The sequence below is a fragment of the Halyomorpha halys genome, unplaced genomic scaffold, assembly GCF_000696795.3.
Source record: "Halyomorpha halys isolate HHAL.00 unplaced genomic scaffold, Hhal_1.1 Scaffold110.1, whole genome shotgun sequence".
Classification (NCBI taxonomy): Eukaryota; Metazoa; Arthropoda; class Insecta; order Hemiptera; family Pentatomidae; genus Halyomorpha; species Halyomorpha halys.
Genome location: NW_027112640.1, coordinates 870,375 through 879,217, shown reverse-complemented (window position 1 = coordinate 879,217; position 8,843 = coordinate 870,375).

The window sequence follows — 8,843 nt, the reverse complement described above, 5'->3', positions numbered from 1 at the left end:
TATTATTATACAACTATTTTTAGATGAAAAAACTTATCTAGTTTTTCACTACTTTCATGAATTAAATACAGTTCTCATGTTCTTATTTAGACTAAATGCTGGAGGATGAGAGACCCCAGTGTATTACGCTATTTTGTTCAATACAGGGTAGTATCTGTACCTGGAGAAGGGGTGGGAGAGGAGGGGTAATCTGTAGGTTACCACCCTATTCTAATAGGAAGGGTTAATCTATAGGTTACCACCCTATTCTAAGAGGGGTAAATCTATAGGTTACCAACCTATTCTATTAGGAAGGGTTGATCTATAGGTTACCATCCTATTCTATTAGGAAGGGTTGATCTATAGGTTACCATCCTATTCTAACCATGGTGGGAGGTCATGTTTTCTTTTCATGGGAGCTCCACAGAAAAAAAATCTACCTGCATAACTGGCGCTTTAATTAGCACGGCAAGTAACACAGAGACCGTCAATCTCACATCAACAACCGACGAGAGATGGTACATTGAGACAATTAATTATTTTTAATATCGTGCCTACTACTATACGCTACTCGATTATTACGCACCTGCAGACCATGTACCAAATGGATATTATCTCCAGCCTAAACGAGAGCGTGGCTCGGTGAACCACTCCATCCAATGCTGCAATAATTATCGGAGCAGAGTAGGTGCACTGATTGTTGGCTGCAGCCAAACCGCAGCAGGAAATTCAGCCAATCTATCGCCATTAGCGGCAATTGGCCGTGTAAAGTGTAACTGCGGTCATTAGCAAGCAACAGGCAGTTCGTTAGTGTTGGTTATCTCCTAGGCTCACGAGGAGTAAGCTGTAATCTGCCGATAGTTGCCTAGGAAATATGGAGGTTGAGAGGGGGTCGGAGGCAGTATCAGAACAGATATTTGGCACAAATATCACCAGTCCACACTAATCATCGAAGAATTACATCATGGTAACTAGACTTTTTTTACTGACAATATTGTTCTTTGACCCCACGTCCTGATATCCCAGAGTACCCTTGGCAGGACCACTAACTGTCCACTTGAAGTTGATACTTTCAAATTCATCTCTAAAATACTAATTCGAGATCTCCATATGTTATCTCTTTTAATCCCACAAAGATGTACATATTATATTGAGCTGAATTTACCGAATTTAAAATAAATAAAGCGCTAATACAAGTTGATATGAAATACCATATAAGCTGGTGCCAACCTATGAAGAAGCCATAACAAGATTTCTGACATTTCAGTGAGAAAATTCTCCCATAACTAAACTTGTTTCGAGAAATCCACAGCTTTATAAAAATATTGTAAAAGCAAATATGTTTCTTTATAAAATTTTCTTGATTTCTTATTTGTTTTATGTTTACTATTTTGTGTTTGCGTTTATTAAACGTAAACGCTTCGTACAATAATTTAATGAATCATATAAATCATATATATTGTGAAAAATGAATGATTGTTTATATAGCTTCAACCTATAAAACCCTAAGGTCATCGATGCATGTTTCATAATAAAACTGGTATATGTTTTTATTATTTTTTTTTAAGCTATTCCTATAATAAAACCTAATTTTTAAAACACGAATTTTATCAAATTAAAACAAAAATTTATCTAACGGTCTCTCTTTTTAATTTATCACTTAATATCCCATCTTTTCTAATCAAAATTGGTAATCAAAGATCTACAAAAACTACGTAAGTTAGAAGACTTGAGAGCTGCTCAGTAGACATGATCCAGCTATCCAAACAGATGGTTAAGATCAGTGAAGTCTTTGGAGTGTTACAATGGGCAGACAGAGAGTGAGTGGGACTCCAGGGCAGGATTTGAGAGGTATCACTTTTCAAGGCTCCAACAGAAACAGATGGTTGTCGCTTTGTCGAGACTTCTTGATTCCTTCTCCAAACAACCCTCCCCGAATTTCATTTCCGGAAACGGATTCAAGATATTCCTCCAAACTCGACCACCATGGAACAGCCCGTCACTGAAATGTTTAGTACTCTAATATCTTTATTTCCTCTGATTATTTCAAGGTGCGTGGAAAATTTATTACTTGTTCTATTAATGAAACGCTGCAAATATTCTAAATGCTAGTAGGTAGGTATTTTCCTCTTTTTTTTCACATGAAATATTCAATTTCTGTTAACCGCACACAAACAATAAATATCAAGATGATTTTTAATTTACCTATCTAACAAACAAAAATAAGTATTAATTATGAGAAAACAATTAGTAATTACATAACACAAAACTAATAACAATGAATCAACAACGTATAATGTCAATCGAGGAGAAAATACAAGAAATTCGGAAGCAAACAGGAGTGAAAGTAAACTTTACTATTCCGTATAACATATTAAAACTAAATATGGTACTCTATGTTTGTCCAAACCTTATAAGAATTTTCTTATTAATTACATTTGTATATTTTTTCTTTCACAAGAAGAAAAAATCATATTGATTTTTCTAAATCATCATTGAAGATGAAAGCTTAAAATACAATTTCAGCATTCGCATTTACTTTGGAAATATCACTTGACTATCCTGACATAGGAATTAAAACGCCCAAGAGGAAAATAAATTATTAAACAAATAAAAAGGTTTCGAGAGAAAGAAAAATGTAATTATAGAATAAAGTTTTCCCGAATGAGATGACAAACAATAATTATATTTACAAAAGGAGATTCAATTGAATTGGCATTAACCAAACTAGGATTATTTGATATAATGTTCAATTCACTCTTGGCTATAGCCGCAGCGGAGTGTTTGCCAAACGTGTTTAAACGGGAGATATTTACACTGGCGATGTTCCTTCGTTCTGAAATAGCTACTGAAGTCCGTTTAGTTTCTGTGTACTCAACGGCCGGGAACAAAATAATACTTGAGTTTATATTAAAGGGGCCAAATATCTAGCTAAATGTAACCACCTTAGCTGGATTTTAATTATTTCGATGCAATACAGAGACAAAAAATTAACGTTGTTAAAAAGAGAATGTAAATTTTCATTTGAAATTGAAAGTTGTACTAATGAAAATAAATCAGAAACATTTTCTGTGAAAAAACTTATCTAATGTAACCGTAGTACTTCCATAACACTTCATTATGCTATACTGAGTTTAAAATATTGTTACCAAATAAGAACAGAATATATTTGCACTTTTTATTTGTCCTAATAAAATACACTTCATATGATCGTTTAAATAGGTTTTAGGTTGTTTATAATTCATTAATATAATCTAATTAAAAGAAAAACTAAATAAATCTGTACTACTGCAACCTTTGAAGGGTTAGGGGGTGCAGCGCATTGTAAGGAAGTAATGTTACTAGATCAACGGTTGTGAAAGGTGTTTAGTCAAATTTTTACCTAATTAAGGATACCCAATTCATGAGGCCGTGTGGATCACGAAAGATCTCGAACCCACAGGGCTGACTCACAGATACAAATTTTTATTTATTGCGAATTCTAGCTTCTTATCTATATTCCTCGACTAAATAACCTTGCGGACACACCAATGCTAGAGTAAGGGGCAGAATGGCCTTAAGTAATTTTTTTTTGTTAAATTAAGTCAAAATTCTAGATTTTAGAACAAATCTATATGAGCTCGAGTGTTATGTTTGTGAGCTGAGCGTTAAATAATGTAAAAGTCCACTCTTTGATAAAATAAAACGTCTCAACTAATTCCTTTTTATCCGGTAAGGTGAGTTATGAAATCATTTCATGCCTCTCTTTCTATCCAATAGGTGAAGAACCCAACAAGACTTGCTACTTCCTGGTAGTTAGTGTTTTGATTGTGTTAGTATTGTTTTGGATGTTTTTAAAAGTAATAAAGAAATGGAGGAAAATAATAATAATGTAATGACAGTTGTTAATTAGCTCATTATGATTCTCTTCCTCTGCAGTTCGAAGATCAACAAGACACTCAGTGGTCAAACTTTCACATAACTTCCACTTTTCACTCAATTTAGGCATGTTTCAATAAATTACTTTAATCAAAACTTAGAAGTAAACAATAACACGAAGTTTTGGAAGGAAAGGTTATAAAGGAAGTTGCTCAGAAAATCCGCTAGGAGCTCTTATGCAGTTAAACTTTAACATGACTTGAAATTGGGCTGGTCACAATCCTATACTTATAACATTTAACATGGTAAAACATTTTACATTTAACACAACATCTTGAATACCCCTAATAAAAAAACTTCATTCCTGACGCCAACTGATTCGGCTTTGACGCCACGCTAACCTACCAAATAACAATAAATTGAAATCTCATTTGTAGTTTTCCGAACCCAAAGGAATTAATATTTCTGACCATTAGAAAATGTAATGTTCCAATCCAAACATTTTTGAGCTGCAAAGGAAGCCCAAGATTATTCCACTATATTTACCAATTTACTTTACTATATATTATACATATTTTAATATTACTATTAACAATAAAAGATAAACTTAGAACTGTGGAATATAAAATAGGATTCAGAAATGTATTTTATTTCAGTAAACTTTGTTGTAATTTAAGTTCCAGGAGGAATTCTTGTTTTAGGTTCCAAATTTTAAAAATATTGAATCTTTTAAGACATAGATTTTATTGATTTTTTTTCGAATTATTGGGTTTCATATGAACATAATAAATTTAAAATAGATTCGGTTGCTTCATTAAGAAACAGTTATCATAACTTTAGTAGCCAAGAGTTTACAGGGTGCCATGTTGTATACATAACGTATAGAATACCTATACTACCTTTCAATCGATTTTCCCTCCGATGAAAAAGATCGACACAGAGATGATATACAGAAAAAGACGTAAGATCTATTTGTTCCGTCTAACCAACACCCATATGACGATTCCTTGCTCTGAAGGACTTGGCAACAAAAGTAGATAATTTTTCACGGCCACTGGCGGATTTCCAATATTTTATCAATTCATAGTAGAAAAACAAATCGCGATATTTTTTTATATCCGCTCGTGTGTCACTTTTATTGGCTACCAATTCAAGCAATTGTAAAAAAAAAAAAAAAAGAAAAGTAAATAAATCTTTCGATAAAAAGCTAGAGTTGAACAGAAAGAAAGGTAATATATTTCGGGGGAGCATACTGCCAAATATTTCTAAACCAATTAATAGATTTCCAAAATTCAGTGAATATTAATCGATTATCAGAAAAAAATCAATTCTTCCTTATGTGCAGGTACTCCGTAAATGATTAACTAAGGCGGAACCGCGAGTAAATACATCGCAGTAGGCTGGACCCTCCAGGAAAGTAAACAATATAATACAAAAAGTAGTTCATAAGTAATAATAATAAATGTTTATCAATCAAATGGGATTTTATCGAAAATTCATAAATAAGAACAAAACCTTAATTCTCTCAAATAGCAGTGATTATCAACAGACCCTAAATTGTTGTGCAACATTCCATGTTCCAACACACACTACAAATATGTTGCATCCTTATACAGATGGGCGAAAATTGTCTCAATGGAAATTCACTATAAATCAACCTCTGCAATGTTAACAGAATTTTACAACGGTGTTTGTTGCGCAACGGTTTATGCAACCCTCAACAAGACAACTTTTCGTCAATCCAGGAATAAAATAAAGAAATGATAAGGTCACCTTAATGAATACTCTTGCAGCATAACTAGTCTAACAAATTATATGTTGTATGATAGCTAAGTTGCTAGCATTTTTTTGAAGTGAGATGTGCTATTTTCGGTCAGTATTTATTTGACTTCTCTGCTCTTGACCTGAATTGAGGAACGTTGACTAGTCAGTTATTTATGGCTATTTGAAGGGCTTCAGGTTCTACATTGTGATCTTCGATAATATCCTAACTAATTAATATTAATTAGAAATTAAACCAAAAATGTATTTCTAAAATTAAATATTCTTTATTAACTTAACGTTATTAACGTTTCTCTGTTGTTTTTCCTGTGTTTTCACTCACTGATTTGTTACTTATATTTTTTACATTAATCAATCATGTAGCTAAAATATAACTACAAGCCAACCATTTTAACGACAAAAGAACCAATAGCTAAGCATTGTCAAAACATTACGGGGATAGTCCTCTTGACCTCAAACAACAGAACCATGAACTTTACGATCCCTTTCACCGATTTCCCCCTGAATTTCTCTCTAGAAAATTGGATGCATTTCTTAAAGGAGCGGTTTATCCCTGACTTGGCCTTGATTTTTAAAGCCGAAGATTTGATGAGAGTTCTTGAAAGTAAAAAATACTAGCGACTCTAACGTATTGGTTGAGTTCTATGATAGGCACTATAAAAATATATAGGTATAATACAATGAAATTATTAGTAAACAAAATTCATTCATGAACAACAGGTTTACGCAGAAATACGTTTCATAGCTTTAAGTTCATTGATTTCGAATCTCATGAGTTCTTATTCATTTCACTTACAGATAAACCTATTATTTTCAAGTAAAATCTATTAATATAATATTGCAATAATCGTTTCATTATCAATTACTAGACCCTTCTTATTCATAGCATCCGAAAAGCGCTAGTTTGCGAGTGCTTCTACAACTGGACAAGTGCATTCAATATAATGCAAGATCATTACTGAGAATAGAAGAGAGACGCAATAGAAGACTCCTGGAGACATGACTATTTACAGAAGACAGGAGAAGGTGAGACCAAACAGACAGAGCACTCACCTGTACTGTAAGCCGGTAATGGATCAATGTTTGGACAGCCTGTCTAATGGAACAACCACTTCCTAGGGCCGCTCCCGTTGGATATCTGTCCTCAGGCTGCCCCATATCTCCAACCTATCAATTTAAACATGTATATTTAGGCACCACAACTGGAAAGTTTAAGTGTGAACCAGAGAGAATCAAGACAAGGACGCTACCAAACAAAACAGTGTGAATGTTAATTATAACAAAGAAACCTGGAGTTCGACAACGGAAATATCTAGAAGCGAATTTTTGGGTATATGAATATACATACAAGCAAAAACACACAAACACACTACCCCCTGTCTGGGTCATTTTTGACATAAGAGAAAAGGAGGGAGTTATCTACAAGTTACTACTCTATACTAATCATGTTGGAGGGATGGTTAGGGATGGTTGGCGTTCAAGTTTTCATTGCGTAGGACCGCTAAGAAATAAAAGGCGACCTCTCTGGCCGGATCAGAACCAGGGCCACTGTAGTTGCAAAGACGACGCCTTAACCCTCTCGACTACGGATGGCACCATTACTAAAATATATCCTCTCGGGTTCTGACTTCTATAGCTCACTCTTAAAAACTGAGACATCAGGCCAGCGAATTTTTCATTAAAACCTGTGGGCTTTGCCATTGAATAATTAATTATACTGAATCTTCAATAATTAATAATAATTACATGCATGGTATCTGTAATTGTTAGAAATCAGACAAGGAATCCACTGATTGGGAAATACACAAGTGTGCAAGGTGAGGATCTGTAAAGTTTACAATTTTCCCCAATACTCCCCATAATCCAAAAGAATTTAAAAAAAAAAAAGGATAAAAATGTTCTGGGATGGGTAAACTAGTTAAAATATTATTTTATAATCTTCTCATTGTTTAAACGTTTTTTAAACAATAAAAAATTTAAAATTAATTATAAAATCAAAAAACATTTTTCTTACACCCCTCGAAATCTAAGCTGTTATGTGCAACAACGATCTTTGTAGATCACTTTTTGAGTGATATTTTACAATTTTTTGAATATTCAAGATTGGTCGAAAACATATTTCGACGATGTTTATGATAAAACCTGGAACATTTTGTTTAGAAACAAATTCTGAATAATTAGAGAAAACTGGAATGATGTCTAATTACAAGAATTATACACAAAAATTAAAACACGTATCAGGCTATCACTATTTAATATACTAGATTTATTTTTTATTAATATACTTGTTTGAGAGTGGTTTAGTTTATTTAAAAACAATTTTGATCCTTTTTCTCAACTTTATTCTTTTTAAACTTCCAACGTTTCGACCACTTAGGTCATTTTCAAGGATTCCTTTACTTTGTTTTCATTTTTTCTTTTAAAATTCTTTAAATGCCGGCTAATTGCCTTTGTCCCATAAATTCTTCTATACAATTCCTTCCCAAATTTAAAACTTTTACTAACCACTTTTCTTACTATTTTCATTTGCAAACTCCAAACAGAACCTGCAGAAAAGTGGTTAGTAAAAGTTTTAAATTTGGGAAGGAATTGTATAGAATTTATGGGACAAAGGCAATTAGCCGGCATTTAAAGACTTTTAAAAGAAAAAATGAAAATGAAGTAAAGGAATCCTTGAAAATGACCTAAGTGGTCGAAACGTTGGAAGTTTAAAAAGAATAAAGTTGAGAAAAAGGATCAAAATTTAATATACTTTAATAAATAATTGACAGTGTCAATCACAACAGCTAAGAGGCGGTAATGTATTAAGCCGACTGTAAAAAAATAAAAATAAAAAAAGGGCGTGCTGGCTTCACATGTTCCACACGCCACGCGTTCTGGCTGACATGTTTGCGGTAGACCGAGGGGAGGGCTGCGATTGACAAGATTTATTGAGCAACATGCTCCAACCGGCAACTCTTCAAGCTGTTCCAGCCCTCCTCAAGCAAAAACAGATACCCGCATTTATTTAAAAAAAAAAGGTTTCGAGTATGTAACAATTTCATTTTAAATTGAACTCGATATCTGGCCAAAAATGCCAAGTTGATTGAAGCCAAAAATAAGAAAAAATATAACCAAACAATCCTCATCTCTAAAAGCTTTGGCCAGTATGGAATAAACAGAGTTCTTCTATAGGTATACATTTTTATAGGCCATCCTCAAACACGTTGATAACTGATCAAAAT